This window comes from Pelophylax lessonae (genome assembly GCF_965119305.1).
Source record: "Pelophylax lessonae genome assembly, chromosome: 2".
Classification (NCBI taxonomy): Eukaryota; Metazoa; Chordata; class Amphibia; order Anura; family Ranidae; genus Pelophylax; species Pelophylax lessonae.
The window spans coordinates 618,947,557-618,969,314 of NC_138769.1; the positions used below are offsets into that span (position 1 = coordinate 618,947,557).

The window sequence follows — 21,758 nt, forward strand, 5'->3', positions numbered from 1 at the left end:
TCTGCAACGCATGGGCGGTGACTCGCCTCCGTCAGGTCTAACAACAGCACCGCCCCTTCATCATCACAATCCAAGGGAGGAGGGAATGGCATGCTGATGACGGACGCGCTTCCTAACCAATCGCCTTCCTCTCCTCGTCTCCAGCGCTCCAGGCTAACAGCCAATCGCGACAGGCAGGCAGGTGGGAGGGACCCGTGCTAGCTGAGGCCGCGCCTTCCCCTAGCTTGCGGCTTTGGCTCCGCCCCTTATGCTCCGGGACTGGACGGGGAGAGTTCGGCTACGGGGAAAGGATTGCTGTGCGGGGGTTCGCGGCCGGGGCAACTGTCCTCATTACCTCCACGAGCTGCCGGTAAGTGACCGGAGTGGTCGGCTTATAAACAGAAGGCCGAAGTACGGGACCCAGGGAGTCTCGTGGGGATGCCCTCACGTGAGAGGGCGCTCTGGTGCGCCCCCTGGCGGCAGTGTCTGTTATTTGCCCCCCTTTTGTGTCAGCCCGTGGTGTTCCCGCTGCCCCTTTGGCCGCGCCGCTGCCTGTGTGTGTAAGCAGCGGAGGAGCGTTGTCGGCGTACAGGAGAGGCATTGTCCCCTCGCTGTGTTGTACCGGGCTGCCCCCTGAGGAGAGAGGGAGGGGGGTCACCTCAGGGTGTACGAGTGCCGGCTCTCCGCTCTCCTCCGCCAGCGCCGCTGTATTGTTCAGTCAGCGCGCTAATGGCGGACGGGAGGCAGCGCCACCGGGCGTGCGTTATGGGAGTAGCAGCGCCGGGGTAGATAAATACCCAGAGGGCAGTCCAGGCCCCCTCCTCGGCTCTACCACTAGGCCTGCCTGACCGCCCTCTATACACAAAGGAGGGGGAGAGGCCCCGGGCTCCCTCTAGCGGGGCCCCTGCCTGCCTGCGGGGCCATAGGAGCGGATGGTTGGTGTGAGGGCAGCAGCTGCTCCCACTGAGGGGAGAGGGGGGGCGGCTTCCATCCACTGATCTCCACTATATCTGTCTATAGAAGCTAGTGGGGAACTACAAGTCCCAGGATCACTTGTAGATGGAAAATCCCCACACTGATCTCTCCTCAGATGTGTGCTGGGCCCTGTGTGTGAGAGGGAGAGTTTCCAGGGGAGCCAAAGGAAAGTAGCGCATGCTCTGTTACCAGGAGCAACCAGTCTCTTCCTTCTCTCCCCGGGGAAAGGAAAGCAGTGGGGATCACATACTTTATATGCTACATCACACACTAAAAATGTTAGTAAATCCCAATAAAAGGGTGATTGTGAGGTACAGGCAGATTCTTTCTTCTAGGCCTGTCCTACAACTCCCTTACATGTGCCAGGAGGGGGAAATCCTTGTATTGTATGTAGGTGAGTGAGTGTGGGGATTTGGAACACTCTCTGGTAATGAGGCTGGTGGTGGGAGGGGGCAGTGAAAGGAATGCTTCATGTAGTACTCACTCCAGCCACTGGGATACCCTCCTTTTTCTGATTTTGTATGCACTTACAATGCAGTGCAAGTGGTAGAATACAAACCTCAATGCAGCATTGTGGCTCTGAGAACAATCTTTTCACTGTGCTTTATTGATTGCTACATTGTATGGCTATGTGTGTATACATATATATTGTGTGTGTGTCTATATATATATATATATATATATATATATATATATATATATATATATATAGCCAAAAATATATTACCAAAAGTATTGGGACGCCTGCCTTTACCCGCACATGAACTTTAATATCATCCCAGTCTTTAGTCCATAGGGTTCATTATTGAGTTGGCCAACCCTTTGCAGCTATAACAGCTTCAACTCTTCTGGGAAGGCCGTTCACAAGGTTTAGGAGTGTGTCTATGGGAATGTTTCACCATTCTTCCAGAAGCGTATTTGTGAGGTCAGGTACTGATGGATGAGAAGGCCTGGCTTGCAGTCTTCCTTCTAATTCAGTGGTCCTCAGCCCTGGCCTACAGGGCCCACTAATAGGCCGGATTTTAAGTATTACCTTGAGGAGATGCAGACTAGAGTACTGCAATCACTGAGCAGCAAATGATATCACCTGGGATGTTTTTCAGTTATCTTGCAAATCTGGCCTGTTAGTGGGCCCTGTAGGCCAGAGTTGAGGACCACTGCTCTAATTCATCCCAAAGGTGTTCTATCGGGTTGAGTCAGGACTCTGTGCAGGCCAGTCAAGTTCCTCCACCCTCTGACCCGCTGACCCATGTCTTTAAATGGATTTTATATTGGTGACCGTTTGCACTGCACTTTGCAAAATAAAGGTGGTCTGTGCAATTTGATTTAGAAAGGTCTGGAGGGCCCTGCCTGTGAGCTAAAAGTGGTTTCAAAGGCAGAAGGTTTTTTGTGCGTGAGATTCGGCTGTCCGGGACTCACCCTCTCCTGATTGGCTGAGGCGCAGCGGGGGCCATTGGCTCAGACTGCTGTTGAAGACAGTGAACCAATGGGTAGAGAGGGAGCGGGGCCGAGCTGTGGCTCCGTGTCTGAATGGACGCACAGAGCAGAGGCTCAGCTTGGGTGCGCCCAGAGCAAACTTTTTGCTGTGGGGCACTTGGCAGGAGGGCAAGCAAGGGACCTGAGAAGAGGAGGGTCAGGGCTGCTCTGTGCAAAACCACTGCACAGAGCAGGTAAGTATAATATGTTTGTTGTTTTTAAACAAAAAAAAAAAGACTTTAATATCATGTTAAATCATAAAAGGATCTACAAACTAAAATGGCATGCGTGTGTGGATGTAACTATACCGTGCTCAGGACAAGTGTGTGAACCCCCTGATATTTTCTACAGTTGCTATAAAATGTTATTCAATCCTCAGTAAAATCACAACAAAGCGGTTCTTCACAGGATCTGAGCATCACAAACCAAAAATGCTATATAATTCATTTTTAGTATTAAAAGCAAACTCGCCTATTCATGTCTCTATGCTTTGTTTTTCGGAGAAACCGCAAGCATTTCTGGCCATGGTAGGAGCAGATTAATGCAGCATTTACTTCCTGGAATCCATCTGCCCTTAGCTCAAACATGCATGCAGTAGTGTGTGCTTAGCTGAGGGAACCCTTCCTGAAGACTTCTGGGGTGTATGACAACATTTTCCTAGGCAAGAAACAAGGAAGTAACCGAAGAAATGTAAAAAAAAGTTTAAAACAAGTAAATGTAATGTACTTTCCTATCTATTTACTAATGCTAGCAGCATGAGAAGAAAAAGTAATGGTGATTTAGAAAGTGAAGTTCCACTTTAAACTAATAACACACTAACTAATTTCTCATGTCTTTATTGAACACATCCATTATAAAGTGGTAGTAGACTAACTTTTTTTTTTTTTTTTTTTATTTGTTCCTACAGGTAAGCTTATAATAAAGCTTGCCTGTAGGTACAAGGAATATTTGCTAAACATGCATTTTTGAAGAGATTTTCCTGCAGCCAATGACATCTCTGGAGCATTCACACTGTGCTCCTGCCTTTAAAGTGCTGTGCTGTGATAGTGGCTCCTATGCGCATGCACACGGGAGTGACATCATCCCAGCTTGGCCGTTTAAAAAGCCACCGCCTGCAAACTTTGGAGGAAGATAGGGTAAAAAATGGAAGCCATGTCAGCGGTGATGCATACTAGCACATTATAACTTTGTGTTGCAGAGAGAGAGATTTTTTTTTTTTTAAATCCACTTTTACTACCGCTTTAAACATTTACAGTGCTGGAGGAAAAAGGAAGTGAACCCATAGAGTAATAACGAACGAAAGCTTAATTCGAGGCAGTAGTTTGCACACCTGGAGTCCAAATCGGAGCTGTGGTTAAGAGCTACGTTGAAAATACTCAAACATTTTAAGATTGCTGTGCATAAGAAGCATCAGCTGATGTAAACCATAGCTTGCAAAACAGAGCTTTCAGAAGATCTACGATCAAGCTGGAAAGGAATACAAAGTATTCTCAAAGTGTTTAAAGTGGAACTTTACCCTTTAGGCCCTGTTCACACCTGAGCGTATTTCAGCTCATAAAACGCTCATCTCTGAAGTCTCAAAACACCCAACAAGCAAAATCCCATTCATTTTAATGGCCCCTGTTCACATATGAGCTTTTTTGTCTCCGGAAGCAAAACGCCTGAAGCTCAAAAGTACATGAGCTTCTTTTTTGGCCAATCACAAGCGTTTTTGTTAAATCAATGCCTGCCTCCAAACACCTGCAAAAAACGCCTGAAAACGATACGCTCAGGTCTGAATGGAGCATAACAAGTTGATGATAAATGTTCTTTAGCAAGGAACATACATTCTACATTAATAATTATACTACCAAAGTTAATGTGCTGTAAATTGCCTTCAGCATTGTTAATGTTTTTCTTCTTGCTGGAGGCTGCCATTTTTTTTGAAGCCCAGAGCCCCTGAATTGCAGAAAATCTTTAGCCTGTCAGCAGATTGTCCTCCATAAGTTTGGCACAGTGCCTAAAAATAGAGCGCAACTGAGCATGTGCAGAGCAGGGTGAGTGTAATACTGAATTTTAAACTGCCAAGGCGCTTCTTTTTAAAGAGGTTGTAAACTCGGTAAAATTTTTTTTTTTTTTCTACAACCTGAAAGAGAAATACATAATGAGCTAGTATGCATTGCATACTAGCTCATTATGAAATACTTACCTTAGAACGAGCCCCCGCCGTGCCGTCCGCTCACCTCTATGACGGGCGACATGTCTAGTCGCCCGTCTTCCGGGATCGTGGCATCCGGCCATCTGATTGGCCGGAGCCGCGGTGACGTCACTCACGCGCGCGGGAGCCGACAGTCACGGCACGGGGCTCTGAAGGAACGGCACGAGCGGCCGTTCCTTCATAGCGCATGCGCCGGTGACGTCACTGGATGCATCAAAGGTAAATATCTCCTAAACGGTACATGTTTAGGAGATATTTACAGTACCTATAGGTAAGCCTTATCATAGGCTTACCTATAGGTACAAGTTCCCGAGGAGGGTTTACTTCCTCTTTAATGTTTTATATAGCTATACCTGCAAAAGGGGCCACCCTAAAGTCCTCTAGCAGGACTTTATTTTCTAACTAAAGTTCCACTTTAACCACTTTGTATCCAGACCAATTCTGACACTTCACATCTACACATGTATAAATCTACTTTTTTTTTCTTTTTTGCTAGAAAATTTTTTAGAACCCCCAAACATTATATATATATATATATATATATATATATATATATATATATATATATATATATATATATATATATATATATATAAATTTTTTTTTTTTTTTTTTTTTTTGAAGCAGAGGCCCTATAGAATAAAATTATGGGTGTTGCAATTTTTTACATCCCAGTATTTGCATAGCGGTTTTTTTTATACACAATTTTTTGGGAAAGAATACACTTTAATGAATTTATAGAAAAACAATATATACCCAAATTTGTATGTATAATGTGAAAAAGGTTATGCCGAGTATATGGATACTGAACATGTTACTCTTTAACCGCTTCCCCACTGCTCACTGTGCTGCTACTGCGGCACAGTGGCTCGTTATCGTCTGGCGACTTAGGTCTAAGTCACCAGACATTCTCCTCTCTCTGCGGCGCACGCGCGCCGCCGGAGGCTCGCTCCTGCTGTTTCAGTCACAGCGGGAGTCGGGCCAGGGGAGGAGCGGCGGCGATCGCCGCTGCTCTTCCCCGATCGTCAAAGAATCTAGTTTGGAGATCCGCCCGCTTGTGTAAACAGAGCGGGCGGATCTCCTAAGTGACAGGCAGGGTCAGATTGCAGGGTTCAGCATAGCTGAACCCTCGATCTGTCCTTGTGTCACTCAGTCACCTCCCCCCCACACGTTAGTAAGCACCAGGCATACATTAACCCCTCCCTCTCCAATAAAATTAACCCCTTCCCTGCTAGTGTCATTTTTACAGTAACAGTGCATATATATATAGCACTTATTACTGCAGTAATGTCACTGGTACCCCCAAAAGTGTCAAAAATGTCAGTCAAGGGTCCGATCTGTCCGCCGCAATGTCGCAGTCCCGCAAAAAAAATCGCAGATCGCCGCCATTACGCGTTAAAAAAAAACACCAAAAATGACAGAAATCTTTCCCTTTGTTAGTAAACGCAATAACTCGCGCAAACCAATCAAAATACGATTATTCTGATTTTTTTTTTTACCAAACATAGGTAGCAGAAAAAAAATTGGCCAAAAATTTAAAAAAAAATAGATTTTTACATTTTTTTTGGGGGGTATTTCATATAAAAAAAGGTTAAAAATATTGTTGTTTTTTCAAAATAAACGCCATTTTTTGTTTATAGCGCAAAAAGTAAAAATCGCACAGTTGATCAAATACCACCAAAAGAAAGCTCTGTTTGTGGGGAAAAAAAGGACGTAAATTTCGGGTTTGGGTGTGGCATCGCACGAACGCGCAATTGTCAGTTAAATTTGCACAGCGCCGAATCGCAAAAAGTGGCCCAGATGTAAGACAGCAAAATCCTCCAGTGGTAAAGTGGTTAAAATTGGGTCTGCTGTCGAATGACGGCAAACTACAGTGCTTAAAATTCTCTATAGGTGTCGCTTTGAAAGCTTTTTACAGGTTTCTAGTTTAGAGTTACACAGGGGGTCAGGAGGTGGAGTTAATGCTCTCACTCTGACATTCACAACAATACTTCCCATGTACCGTTTACATATGCACATTTGCGTGTAAGGAAGGGGGGGGTGCTGTACATTTTTTTTTTCTTTTTTTTAAATATTTAGTACAAAACTATTTTAACCTTTTTTTTTTTATTATTTTGAATTAACTTTATTGCTATTTCAAGTGATAAACAACATTCCTTGCGACAGTATGGGCTGTGACTGGTCCTTTTTATGGGGTCTATTAAACCAGGGCTTGACAAATTTTCCTGAAATCTAGGAACCAGCTAAAAAAGTTAGGAGCCAGTTTTTTTTTTTATTTTTTTAAACTAACAACCAAGCTTTATTTAATAAAATGAATACTAAATTTACACATAAATACGACTAGAACCCCACTCTCCTCTAGCGCAATTGGATGAAAACAGACTGTCTGTCTCTTTCCATCCGATGCCATCTGATCCGATCCACGGGATGGATAGAAAATAGAACCACCATCCGTCTGCTTTTGGTGGACAGGATCAGATGGCGGCAGATTACTGCTCCACAGAGGAGAATGAAGGGTCCGATCAAGTCTGCCTAAAAAACTGACAGGCGGACCTGATCAGACAGCCCGTGTGAAAGGGGCCTTCAGCTGTGGCATGGCGATGATTAATAATAATAATTGGAAAAAAAATATATATATATATATATGTATATATATATTATTTTTTTTTTTAATAATTAAAAAAAAAAAAGAAAAAATATTATTTAGTTTTTACATTTAAAAAATAAATTAATAATAAATAACCACACTCCCTGTCAAAGGTAACTAACTGGACAGGGAGATGGTAATGCATTGTGAACAAACAGTGGAAACCGTAATTACAACAGTCATTACTCCCGGCCACCACAAGAGGGCGCCAGTTCCCCATTGGAAGCCTCTCATCTCAAGTAGGCCGAAAAGCCGGGGCCTCAATTTTCGGACGGCCCGGAAGTCCGTACAAAAATGACAGGACACCTTCTGCAGGGCACCCCAGGCGCCAGGTCGCTAAGCGCCCGGGTTTTGTCGAGGCCTGTATTAAACCCCAAATCTCTCTTCTGGCCCCCAATGCAGCCGATCAAACACAGATCGGGCTCATCTGCTGCTTTCCTGTTCACTAATGGCCAGGTAAACAGGTGGAACCGAAAATGACGACATGCTCGTCACTTGTGGTTTCAGAGGTCAGAGAAAGTAAGGAACGTCGGCTCTCGGGCCCTGCCGCCCAACCCCCTAATGCCACCCGCAGAAGTGATTGAGTGGCTATTTAGCCACTTAAATCACTTATAGAAACCAAATTGCTGGCTGAAAATACTGGGGATTATATCTCTAGGTGCAGGCATCATCCTGGTAGAGCTGCTGTAAACCAAGGACGTCCTATGGATGGGAACTAGTTAAAGTGGTTGTAAATCCCCTTTTTGACTTTTACCTATACTTGCACCGTTTAGGAGATATTTACTTTGCGTGCAGCCGATGAAGTAATCGGCGCATGCGCTCTGAAGAAACGGCCACCCTTGCCGTTTCTTCAGAGCCCTGTGCCGTGATCGGCGGCTCCCGCACACAAACGTGCGGGAATGATGTTACATGGCTTCGGCTAGTAATACAGCCGGAGTCCGCAGACCCGGATAGAAAACGGGCAAAGATGGATGCAGCCTGTAGCGTGGATGACGAGAGCTTCGTTGCAGGTAAGTGTCACATATACTAGCGCATTATGCATTTACATTGCAGGGGAAAAAAAGGAAGAGTTTGCTTCCTCTTTAAGTACCCATCAGTTGACCAACATGTCTATAAATGTAGACAGTTTAGTACTGTGGCTTCTTCTAGAAGTGGGCTCCCAGCCAAGGTGACACCCAAGGCACCACACAGAATTCCCAATGAGGGCAAGAAGAATCCATAAGTAATAGGGCTTGAACACCGCAGGGGAACTGACAAACATCCCTGTTCATGAGTCTACAGTACATAAGTCTTTGAACATACAGGTTGTCCATGGCAGGACACCATGGAGAAAGCTGCTGTTCTCTGGAATAAAAATTGCGTGCCTAAAGTTTGCTAAAAGGCACCCTGGCATACCATAACCCTACTGGGAAAATGTTTTGTGAACTGATGAATCAAAAGTTGAATTGTTCGGGAAGAATCCTTCGCACTATGTATGACACAAAGTGCAAAGCTTACCAACAGTGAAATATGGTGGAGGGCACACCTTGATTTGGGCCTGCTTCACTGCCTTTAGGGCATGGACCACTGCACCCTAATTAGGGGAAAAATGAATTCCCAAGTTTACCAAAATATCCTACATGATAATGTCAGGGTGGCAGTCTGCATAAGTTGGGTGGTAGAGCAGGACAATGACCCTAAGCATCGCTGTAAATCCACCACAAACTGTCTTAACCTCCCTAGCGGTATTCCCGAGTGTTGTTCTGGGTTAATATAGAGTACCAAAAGCGGTAACCCCAAGCCACACTCATGATTACCCCACAATCAAACTCACCTTATACTGCTACCCCCCCCCCCCCCCGTCCTCCCGCTGTGTGCTCGGCAGATGCCGGCACCTGTCCTCCGGTTCCCTTCCTTGCGAGCATCACGACGCGGGGGGGGGGGGTGGAACTGGCGGAAATTTTAATAAGTAAATATAACAAATGACCTGATACAAAGTTGTTATCCTAACGGATTATACTGTATCATGCCATTTCACCTTGTGACTTTTCCAGTGCCCTGCCTGTGCTTTTCCAGTTCTTTGTGCCTGAAAAATTGAGAACGACCATGGCGTCCAAAAAGCATTCTTTTTGCGCAAAAGTGCTTTTAGACGAACTGGAAAACCGCATCAGCGTAGCGGAGTTACTCGAAGAACTGAGCGATCGCGAATCGTGCGAAAATTCGTCATCAGGTACGGAAAGTGACGATATTGATTTTGCGGCTGAGCTCAGCGATGTGCGGACTCGGTGCTCTATTGACTTTGGTACGGATTAAGCAGTGCCCCCAAGGTTCCCATTTACAGGAACACCTGGTATGAAAGTTGTTGACCATGACAAACCCCTTGGCATACCTACAATTATTTTTGAACAATGAGGTTTTTGAAAAAATTGTTACAGAGACCAACCAGTACAAAGACCAACAATGCGCTACACATCGGAGGTTTGCAAGATGCAGAAAGTGGGAACCACTGACCAAAGATGACCTTTGGAAATTTCTTGGCCTAATAATTCTTCAGGGAGTGGTGGGGAAACCCCTGCAGAAGTGGTATTGGACAACCAATACATTACTTGCCACTCCATTCTTTGACACGGTCATATCAGAATACAGATTATCCCTCATAATGAAATATCTCCACTTGGAAAATAATGAAGAATTTGGTGAAACTACTCATCCTGCACCAAAATTTAAAAAAAAATTGTGAAGTATATCAAATGATTCTTCAGAATTTCCAGCGGAGCTATGTGCCAGAAAGAAACATCAGCCTAGATGAAAGTCTAATGGCCTACAAGGGAAGGCTCAGATGGGAGCAATACATTGCATCAAAGAATGCATGATTTGGCGTAAAATCCTACATGCTGTGCGAACCGTCAACTGGCTACATTTGGAATTCAGTGATACATTGGAAAAGGAACAAAATTTGACGAAAAATACATTATGGAATGGCAATATCTTCTGTTCTTCCACTAATTTAAACCATTGCTAAATCAGGGCTATTGTGTAACAACGGACAACTTTTATACATCTCCTGAACGTTATGAGATTCTACTGCACAACAACACTGATGCCTATATAACCGTAAGGGCTAACCGGCGTGACATGCCGCCAATGTATGGCAAAAAGAAGCTCGACAGAAATGGTTGCTTGGCAGAAAGGCAAAATGATGGCACTGCGGTGGAAGGACAAGAAAGATGTGTGCCTAATGAGTACAGTGCATAACACCTCCACTGTTATGATACGTACGAAAGGTGGGAAAGAAGTCATGTAGCCACAAGTAGTGATAGACTACAACACCACCATGAGAGGTGTCGATAGAGCCAACCAAGCAATAACATTCTACCCAGCTATGAGGAAGCAGCAAAAAAAAAAAAATACTATAAGAAGATCTTCAGACATCTTGAGCAATGCTTGTGGAATTAAAAACCAAAATTTAAGCAGCGCTAGCATTAATGATAGTGCACATCAATGTGACATAAATATTATAAATTCATAAAAAAAATCTTAAAACGTGATAAATATTATAAATTCAAGACAAAAGTCCTTAAACGTGATCCAAATAAAGTGCTCAGGTGCTGAAGATTATTCAAGGTGCTCCAAAGTGATAGGTGACCCCTCTCGGTTCCCCACTCGCCAAATTGCCAGAATTTTTGAGCCTTGGATATATATTGCACATAAGCCCTCTTTGCCAGGATCTCAGAGATGTTTTTTCATAAAGCCTTGGATAAGAGTAGGGTATAAGTCCGCCTCCGTATCCACCATTAAAATATAAAAAGGCCGTACATGGTGAAGTATGCTTAAACAGAGTCACAATGTCACTTCTGTTTATGCGCGTGGGAGCCACCGTTTACTGCACAGGGCTCTGAAGAAATGGCCCAGGTGGCTGTTCCTTCAGAGCGCACGTGCCAGTGATATCACCGGCTGCATATAAAGTAAATATCCCCTAAACGGTGCACGCCTTTTTATAGACTTACCTCTAGGTAAAAGTTAGTTGGAAGTTTACTTCCACTTTAAATAACCTTTTTGTAGTTAGAGGAAGCCTTTGAACTGTACAATTGTCCTTAAAAATATTGTGAAGACTTAGATGTTGGGTTTATGTTAGGGATGCACCGAAATTTCGGCCACCAACATTTTCGGCCGAAAATGGGCCTATCCCATTTCGGCCGAAAATGGGTTAAAAATGCAGAAATGAATACCCGCCGCGAGGAAGGAGGAGGGCGCAGCGCAGGTTTGAAAAGTCCAGCCTCTGCCCGCCTCTCAATGATGTCACTACTACTACGATGTGTATGAATGAACGGACACGGCGGGCGGGCGGCCGCTAATAGCTGTAACTATGTGAGCGCTTCACTTCCCTGTCATGCGGGTATCTCCTCTGACAGAAAAGTGAAGCGCTCACATAGTTACAGCTATTAGCGGCCGCTCGCCTGCCCTCCCGCCCGGTGTGTTAGTTCATTCATGCACAGATCGTAGTAGTAGTGACATCACTGGGAGGCGGGCCGCCGGCCAGAGGCGCGTCTTTTGAATGAAGGACACCGGAGGAGCTGAGTGAGTAGGAGATTGCATCCTTGGGATGGGGAGGGAGGCTGAGGCAGGGGGGGAGGGTGTACACTGTACTGCCGAGGGGGACGCTGAGGCAGGGGGGGGGAGCTGAGGCTAGCTTACCATTGGTATTAGTATTATGCAGCATAAGGGGGTTAATATATTGCCACTGCTGGTCACTGATGCTTTAGTGACCGACCAGTGGCAGTTAATTAACCCCTTTGTGCTGCATTAGTGCAACCAGTATCAGTGCAACCAGTGTTAATTAATACTGATACTGGTTGCACTAATGAAGCACAAAGGGGTTAACTGCCACTGGTCGGTCACTAATGCATCAGTGACCAGCAGTGGCAATACATTAACCCCCTCATGCTGCATAATACAAATACCATTTGGTAATTAAATTAACCTCTTGCCAACCCGTCACAGTACATATACTGTGACAGGGTGGCAGCGTCAGGTGTACGTCGCTGCCGGTTTTTGGTGTATGCCCCTCTTCTATCTATTTTAAAATTATTTGGGGGAAAAAGTCATTTGAGGTTTCGGTTTTCGGCCAAGGGCATCCTGCATTTTCGGTTTTGGCCCAGAATTTTCATTTTGGTGCATCCCTATATGTAGCTATCGTTATAATTTTGGTTTTATGAGTTTTAGGGCTTCTTTCTATGCTTTTATTCTAGCTACCATAATGGAACTTCACATAAAATTTGTGCAAAACTAAAAGCCTAACTCCAAGTTTTAGTGAACTTTAGTTAGTTGATCCAAATAAACTATTTCCTTTATGAACAGATGAAGCAGCTGTGTGTGCTGCATGAACTCAGCTACCTGCAGTATACAGTCCTTTGTTCCAGCAGGGACATGGGGACTTCGGTTTTGCTCCCGGGTAAAAAAGCGCATGTTCAGCCATTCAAAGGAAGCTTTGTGTTCTATAAATGAAGACAAGATTTCCTCTGGGTGAGGTGGAGAAGCGAGTGGATGATGTAATGGTTTCCACCTCAGCCAATCAGAGGAAGCTTTATGATTCAGAAAGTATAAAGTTTTCTGCGAATGGCTGAGCAGCGCACAGCCTGACTCAATTTTTTTGGGGGATTGAACAGGAAGTTGTCCCTCTGCCAGAACGTAGTGCTGTATACTGCATGTAGCCAATATTGCGTCCAGTGCATGCAGCAGCTGTATGTAAGTGAAGGAAATTGTTATTGACCAGCTGGATATGGGTTTGAAGCACAAGGAAGACCTGCACATTTGTTGATTCAAAGGCAAAGTTTGCCTTAACCAGAGAACTGCCTATGAAGATAAGGGTTCACCTGTAGATAAAAACAAATTGTGCAGCTTTGACCAAAGATAAATAATGCCCTTGCTGTAGGTATAGGCCATTTATGTACCTCCTGTACCTTTCAGAGATTACCTCATGCTGTCCTGTCCCGCAAGGAGATTCCTAGCTATTACTGTTCTACTCTGACTTTACAGGAGCAATTCTGATTTAAGCCCCCTCACATGTGTCTTCTCCACCTTCTCCCCTGATGCAGTAGCTCCGAGCTCAGTATTTGAGAGCTTGCACAGTTTGCTTTTATCTACAGGTGCCCCTTACCTGCATCTGCCTATGTATATTTATGTTACTCTTTCGTTAATATTTATATATTTAAAGCAAGGTCACCCATTTATACATGTTTTGGTTTTATTTTGTCCCTTTGAAAATCCCTTTGAAAAACACCCCTAGCATTTATGGCAGTGGCCATCTTGAGTAAGGGCAGGCGATTCATGCAGTATTTACTTCTGGAATCCATCTGCCCTTAGCGCATGCATAAGCGTTTGCTCTAACTTCCAAACAAGCAGAGGGATAGGGATGGTGGAGGAAAGTTTTGGGAGCTCATGGAGGATGTTAGGAGTCAGAAAAACGGTAACAATTTCTTAAAAATTGGATGACAGGACCATTATGCAGTTTTTTGTTTTGCATTGTTTTTGGAGTATAAGAATATGGCTTGGTGTCACTTTTTCAGGCTTTGCGCACACAGGCCTCCTGTGTTATCACAGGAGAGACTCCTTAGGGAAAGTATAAGCAAACTTCCTAATTCCTAGATTCAATTCTATTGTATGTAATGAACTTGTGCTTTATGCAATTACCTGCATATACCCAGGATAAACTCTTCCTGGGCGCACTAACGTCTCAGTTATGCAAACAGATTGCTAAACAATTAGTGTGCATTCAGTAATAAAACAGCATTGCATGCTTTCAAATGCACCTAAGTGTTTGTTAGAAATGCATCTTGACACTTGCATTTTGAAGTCCATGTGCATGTAACCTTAGGCAGGCCATACGTCCTCCTTCTTCTTCTTTTTTTTTTTTTTTTTTTTTTGTGTGTGTAAATTTGTCCAGCGGGTTGAGTGAAAAAAGTGCAGATTCTCCCATCCACACGTTCAAAGTTGATGGCAAAATCGCTCCCCCTGTGCTATTGTGCTCTCACAGTGGGGAGACTTGTTAGCTGCTCTGTTTGTGGGAAAAAAAAAAACACCGGGTGGCTGTACAGAAGTTGATCGACCTGTACAACCAGGGTGCTATACATATATCAAACTTTGGCTCCATTCACACTTGTACGACTCCAAAGTTGCCCCGAATTTGTACTGCAACTTGACACAACTTTGGATGGGTGCAACATGGTTATGACTTTGGCTTTGACCAGTGATAATGGACAACTGTTGCATTGCAAAACATTCAGGTACGACTTCCATGCAACTTTTGAGGGTTAACATTGAAGCCCTCAAGCTGCATGAAAGTCTGACCAAAGTAGCGCACGAACTACTTTGAAGTTGCTGCAAATTTAAGTCGCGCATACAGTGCATTCAGGGAGTATTCACAGCGCTTCACCTTTTCCACATTTTATGTTACAGCCTTATTCCAAAATGGATTAAATCCATTATTTTCTTCTTTGAAGGGATTGTAAAGTCTTTTTTTTTCTTTTTTTTCTGAAAATTAACAATATAACATATTCTTACCTGCTCTGTGCAGTTGGTTTTGCACAGAGCATCTCGGATCCTCCTCCTCCTTCTTGGGTCCCTTTCTGCCTCTCCTGGCCCCTCCCTCCTAGTAAGTCTCCCCCACAGCAAGCAGCTTGCTATGGGTGCACCTGAGCTGAGCTGCAGCTTTGTGTCCATTAAAGCGGAGTTCCGGCCTCAGGGGTCATTTTGAGCTAAAAATACCCCCGGGACAGTCAGGGATAGTACATTCCGTAATGGATAGCCTCTGAACTGTCCCGGGTCGCACTTACCAGTAAGAAGAAATACTTAACCTTGAAAATTTCTTCTCCAGCGCTGCCATCTCAGATGTGGGCAGCTGAAGCCTCAGCGTCTCTCTTCGTGTCCTCTTCCGTGAGGTCGGAGTCCCACAATGCACTGCACCGGCCCCGCTCGTCACTTCCGGTGCAGGTGCGGCATTTTTAGCTTGTAATAAAGATCACGATTCTCGGCGTAACATCATCTTTTACATTATACAAAAAATTGGGCTAACTTTACTGTTTAGTTTTGTCAAATTCATTAAAGTGTATTGTTTCCCCAAGAAACTGCGTTTGAAAGACTTTGGTGCAAATGCAGTGTGACAAAAGATTGCAGCGATCGCCATTTTATTCTCTAGGCTAGGGTCTCTGCTAAAAAAAATAAATATATATATATATATTATAATGTTTGGGGTTCTAAGTAATTTTCTAGCAAAAAATACAGATTTAAATTGTCATCAACAAGTGTCAGAAAAAAGGCTTAGTCTTTAAAGTTGAACTGCACTGCATCTGAACACCACAAACTAAGAATACTATTTAATTAATTTGTATTATTCAAAGGAATCTCGCCCATCCATCCTTGTCTCCATGCTTTGTTTTGCTGAGAAATCATTTTGAAAAAACACCCCCCTAGCATTTATGGTCGTGGCCATCTTGAGAAAGCCAGATTATTCATGTATCATTTACTTCCTGGAATCCATGTGCTCTTAGCTCAAGCATAGCTAAGCTAAGATTCCTCCCTCCTCTCCTGAAGACTCCTGGGATGCATGACATAATTTGCCTAGGCATGGAAACCAGAAATGAACATAAGCAATGTAAAAAAAAAGTTTAAAACCAGAAAATATGATATACTTGCCTATCTATTTACTAATTCTTGCAGCATAAGGATTAAAAACAGTCCATAGTCCATGTTGACTGAGAGAGTGAAGTTCCACTTTTAGGCCTCATGCACACAGAGCCACTACTGACGCCAGGAAAAAGCAGCTGTAAAAATGTGCTTTTAGTTGCCTTTTCCATTGGCGTTAATGCACGTTTAGCCGTGTTTGCTAAAAAAAAAAAAAAAAATAAAAAAAAGTTTGACGTGGCTTAATGCTGTATAAGCAGCGAATCGAGATCCCCATTTTTTTTTTTTTTTTTAACAATTTATGTGCATCTCTAGTGTGCATGTGCACCTTTCCAAATCCTGTCCAGTCAACTGAATTTACCACAGGTGGACTCCAATCAAGTTGTAGAAACATCTCAAGGATCATCGGTGGAAACAGGATTCACCTGAGCTCAATTTTAATTGTCATGGCGAAGGCTGTGAATGCTAACGTACTTGTGACTTTTTTTTTTTCATAAATTTGCAAAGATTTATAACCAACTAATTTCACGTTGTCATTATGGGGTATTGTTTGTAGAATTATGAGGAAAAGATTGAATTTAATCCATTTTGGAATAAGGCTGTAACATAAAATGTGGAAAAAGTGAAGGGCTGTAAATACCTTTCCGGATGCACTTTATATGGATGGTTATCATTGGAAAACATGGGGAATGACTTGTCATGCGACGTTGATGTCCAAAGTTGCATGACAAGTCGCACGCACAAGTGTGAATTTAGCCTTACTTTTAGTAGGAACTTTTTTTACTGGTCAAAATCAGAACAGCTTCATTTAAAAAGATGTCCATCTTTCTCTGTCGCTCATCGACAGACGCAGTCCTCTTGATTGATAACACATTGGGTTATACTGCCCTCTACAGGAGTAGGACACTAGACGGAAGGAAAACGTTCTGGCCACACCTTAGGGGCAGTCCCAGAGGGTATATCCTCTCTCTCTCTGCTACAGGAAGTCAGTTTTTTCTGTCTAGTTATGAGTAAGGACCTAAGTTCCTTGCTGGGATCTTGGTCCTGGCAAGATTTTTTAGAAAACTTTTTTATTAGGCAGCTTTTTTTCTCCAGTGTTCCTGTGAGATCTTCAAGCAAGTACGCTGAAACTGGGCGACGGGCTGGATGTTGAGATCCAGTGGTCACCCCAGTCAGCCTGCGAGCGCGTGCAGGCTCTAGCTCCGCGCTGGGTCGGCCGCGACATAGTCCCACTGGATGGGGACTGACCCTGCGAGTTAAACGTCTCGCCTGGACGCCAACGACCAGTTGGAAACGGAGTCACGGCGTCCGTATTGGTAGACAGCCCCCCCACCTCGGTGGAGAGGGGTTCTGTCAGGAGTTGGCACCCGCCTGGTTCCGGTATGGTGAGTAGAATGTTCCCCCTTTACCCCCTGTCGGGTTGGTTGGTGGACGCGGGCCCCTCCTTCTTAGGATGGTCGGACGCTCAGGTTTCTGGGTCCCCTCTCTATCCTGTAACAGGTCACAGATCCCCCAATTGAGTGTGATTGTGTGAAAAAAAAAAAAAAAACAGGAGGCTTGGTTTGGGAGCTGACTATCTAAAGTCACTGTATAAGTGGGCACTGTTAAGGGACCATGACTGAAGTCAGTGGCATTACTGTGATGATGGCCATGTATAAGGGTGATGGCATCCTACCTGATAAGGTTGCAATACAGGCCGATGCCTGTGCCTGGACTACCGCCATCCGCAGGCCGCCATCCTCCCACAGACCGCTATCCTCCCACAGGCCGCCATCCTCCCACAGCTCCCCGCATGCCGCACAGGCCGATAGCGCTTCCGCAGGGCGCTGCCATCTTCCACAGGCCACCGCCATTTCCCCGCAGGTTGCGCGGGGCCGCCATCTTGGCGTAGCCTCGTGTCTCCAGCATGGTGGCGGCCATTTTGAAAGTGACCAGTTACCTCGTGGAGAAGCATGGGAGGCGCCGGAAGGCGTGTAAAGGGGCAGAGCCGCCTCCTTTACCCGGGAAAAGTGCCAAAAGACTTCCTGTCTGTAAGAAGACAGCGCTGAGGCAGGTTGATAGAAACTTCTGTGCATGTGCATCAGGTGGTGAGCCTTGGGGGTCTCTCTCTCTCTCTCTCTGTGGGGTCCAAAGCAGGTAACACTGAGGGGCGCTGTTGCGCGGGGGGATTACAAAAAAAAAAAAAAAAAAAGTTTTTTTTCTTTGCAATTATTCTTTTTTCGCTGGCAAGTGTCTTGTATAATCATGGACCCTGCCACACATGTATCCCCACCTGATCCCCTCGAGGTGGCCGCAGGACCCTCCAGTACCCCACTGGTTATTGATGCATTATCAGCAGTTTTGGAGTCTTTGGTATCCCGGGTGGAGGTAGCCTGTCAGGGACGGGGGTCAAGAAAGCGACCCCCCCCGCCTACCCCTATTTCATCTGATACTTCAGATACAGATTCTGAGCTGGTCACTGCAGCTGCAGGTCCCTCTGCTGGGGCTGTTGTTTCAGGTAATGTCTCCTCAGACAGTGAGGAGGACGTATCTGCCTCCTACCATAGCACAAGAAGAAGCGCTGGTGTACGCACTAGTTGTGTCTGTCCGGGAAACCTTAAGACTTGAGGTTACACCGGCAGAGGTAACCGAGATGGAAATTCCTTTTGGTACTAGTAAGCGTGCCAAGATGGCGAAGGTTTTTCCTTTACCCAAATGTTTTGGCAATAAAATTAAAGAGGAATGGGATCATCCGAAACGAGCCCTTGCTGTTTCTAAACTCATTGCTAGGCGTTATCCGTTTGAGGAATCCCTCATTAAAAAATGGACGGTACCACCAGTGGTGGACCCACCGATTTCCAGACTAAATAAAGCCTCTGTTATCCCGTTGGAGGATGCTCCGTCCTTTAAGGATCCAGTGGATCGAAAAGTAGAAGCGGAATCCCGCACCATTTTTTCCCTGATAGGGTCAACCTTTAGGCCAGTGGTTGCCATTGGTTTAGTTTCACAAACATTGACAGAATGGGCCAAATTGTTACGCCATGACTTAAAGGGGAGAAGTATCCCCCCGGCAGCATCTGATTTGATGGAACAAATTATACAAGGACTACAGTTCGTCTGTGACGCCGCCCTGGATGCCACTCCCTTGTTAGGGCATGCATCGATGTCAGCAGTGGTCCTCAGACGTGTGTTGTGGTTAAAGTGCTGGTCGGCGGATCTAGGTTCCAAGAAAGCTTTGACTAATCTCCCTTTTCAGGGGGATCGCCTGTTTGGGGCCACCTTAGATGAGATTATAAAGGATGTCACTGGGGGCAAGAGCACTTTTTTGCCACAGACTGCTAAGGGCAAGGGACCTCGCAACAGACGAGGACCTTCCTTTTCCGCTCATGAAAGGTTTGTTCGCTCCGCTGGGGCGAGCAAGAAGGGCTCCAAAGCCCCCTCTGGGTTTCAGAGGGCGCTGGTCGGGTAAACAAAAATCCGGCTCAGCCAAACCTGAAGATAAAACCAACACAGCCTGAAGGTGCGCCCCCGCCCATTTCTGGGGTGGGGGGACGTCTTCACCGGTTTCCAGATCCAGGGCTTTCCTGAATCCCGTACAAAGGGGTTCAGGAGGTCATACGGTCGGGATACAAGATCGAGTGTCGATCACTTCTACCGGTGCGATTCTTCCCTTCCAACGTTCGTATGCTACAGGGAGCGGTAGTTTCCGTTCCTTGAGCAGGACGTTTTCTTCACTTTTTGCAAAGATCATTCCCAGTCCCCTCCAGGAATCGGATCCGGGTGAGCGAGCGGACCAGGGAGTCTCTGCTCTGGTGGCTTCGGTCTTCAACGCTCAGCCAGAGGAAGTTACTACTTCCGATAGAGTCCACGTTTCTGATAAATGTGTGGGAACTGAGAGCGATCAGACTTTGTCTGATTTTTCTGGACCGAGCAGCTCTAGGGCAGCCCGGTTCGGATCCAGTCAGACAATGCCACGGCTGTGGCTTAGGTCGAGCACCAAGGATTTCACCAGCTGTGCTTTCATTGGGGCACACCGGAGGTGGATCTGTTGGCATCTCGGCTCAACAGGAAGGTGCGGAGGTTTGTAGCCCGCATCTGCGATCCTCTAGCGGACGCAGCAGACGCGCGGATCGCCCCGTAGGGGCAGTATCAGCTACTGTATGTCTTCCCTCCTCTCAAGTTGCTGCTGAAGCTTCTCCGCAGGATAGAGGTGGAGGGAATGCCAGTCATCCTGGTAATTCCGGACTAGCCTCGTCAAGCCGGGCACGCCGACTTGGGCAGACTGGTCGTGGACGATCCTTGGAGACTTCCTCTCAAGGAGGATCTGTGGTCTCAGGGACCGATCTTCCATCTTGCTTTACAATCGCTGGCTTTAACGGCCTGGCCATTGAGACCCAGGTACTGAAGGACAAGGGATTGTCAGCTTCAGTTATTCCTACTCACATAAAGCAAGGAAAGCGACTTCTAGCAAAGTCTATTATCGCACATGGAAGGTTTATATTGCGTGGTGTGAATCCCTTGGATTTCCCCCACGTACCTATTCGGTGACCCGAATCTTGGCTTTTCTGCAACAGGGGGTTGAGCAGAAGCTGTCCTTGAGCACTATCAAGGGTCAGGTTTCAGCGTTAGCAATCTTCTTTCAGAAACCTTTGGCTACTCATTCCTTGGTGCGGAATTTCATCCAGGGAGTGCGTCACCTGGCTCCGCCAGTGCGTGCGCCCTTACCGTCCTGGGATCTTAATCTGGTGTTGTCGGTTCTTCAGAAACCTCCCTTTGAAGATATCAGGGAGATTCCCTTGCTTACTTTATCCCAGAAGGTGGCCTTCTTGGTGGCTATCACTTCTGCACACAGGGTGTCAGAACTGGCTGCATTATCTTGTCGTTCCCCATATCTGGTGGTTCATAGGGATAAGGTGGTTCTTTGTCCGAATCCATCCTTCCTTCCTAAAGTGGTTTCAGAGTTTCATCTGAATGAAGATGTTGTATTACCTTCCCTGTGTCCTAAGCCCAGTCATCCTCGGGAGTTTGTGTTACATTCCTTGGATGTGGTTCGGGCAATCAGGGTATACCTGAAGACTACGGACTAGTTTCGTAAAACGGATTCACTTTTTGTGATCACGGATGGCCCCAAAAGGGGGTTGCCTGCATCTGCCGCGACTATCTCAAAATGGATCAGACAGACGGTGGTACAGGCTTATTCTATTAAGGGTCGGAATCCCCCGTTCCCTGTTAAGGTGCACTCCACTCGGGCGCTTAGTGCTTCCTGGGCCTTCCGCCATCAGGCGTCAGTGGTCCAGGTTTGCAAGGCGGCTACCTGGTCGTCGGTTCATACCTTTACAAAATTTAATAAAGTTGATGTGATGGCATCGGCGGATGCCTCTTTTGGCCGCAAGGTTCTGCAGGCCGCAATTTGAGGAGACCGGTGCTTAGTGCTTCCTGGGCCTTCCGCCATCAGGCGTCAGTGGTCCAGGTTTGCAAGGCGGCTACCTGGTCGTCGGTTCATACCTTTACAAAATTTAATAAAGTTGATGTGATGGCATCGGCGGATGCCTCTTTTGGCCGCAAGGTTCTGCAGGCCGCAATTTGAGGAGACCGGTGGTCTACCTCGAGGGTTTTTTTCCGTTGGATTTTCAGTTGAGTCTCATCCTTTAGTTTAATGAGCCTTTAAAGACTTCTAGTCGGCACCGGTTGGGCCTTCTAGATTTAAATTTTTCTGTTATCCCACTCCTCATTTGTGGCACTGCTTTGGGATGTCCCAATGTGTTATTAATCAAGAGGACTGCGTCTGTCAATGAGCGACAGAGAAAAATGGATTTTTGTAAAATCTTACCGTAAAATCCTTTTCTC

General features: G+C 45.6%; 1 protein-coding gene across 1 annotated transcript in view; it reads left to right on the forward strand.

Annotated features, from left to right (window-relative positions):
• Positions 1 to 236: 236 nt before the first annotated feature.
• Positions 237 to 21,758, forward strand: part of ZMYM2 (zinc finger MYM-type containing 2) — a 236,553-nt gene continuing 215,031 nt past the window's right edge. Inside the window, exon 1 of the mRNA XM_082248171.1 lies at positions 237 to 349. The gene's annotated coding sequence lies outside the window, so the exon portion shown is untranslated. The remainder of the gene's footprint in view (positions 350 to 21,758) is intronic.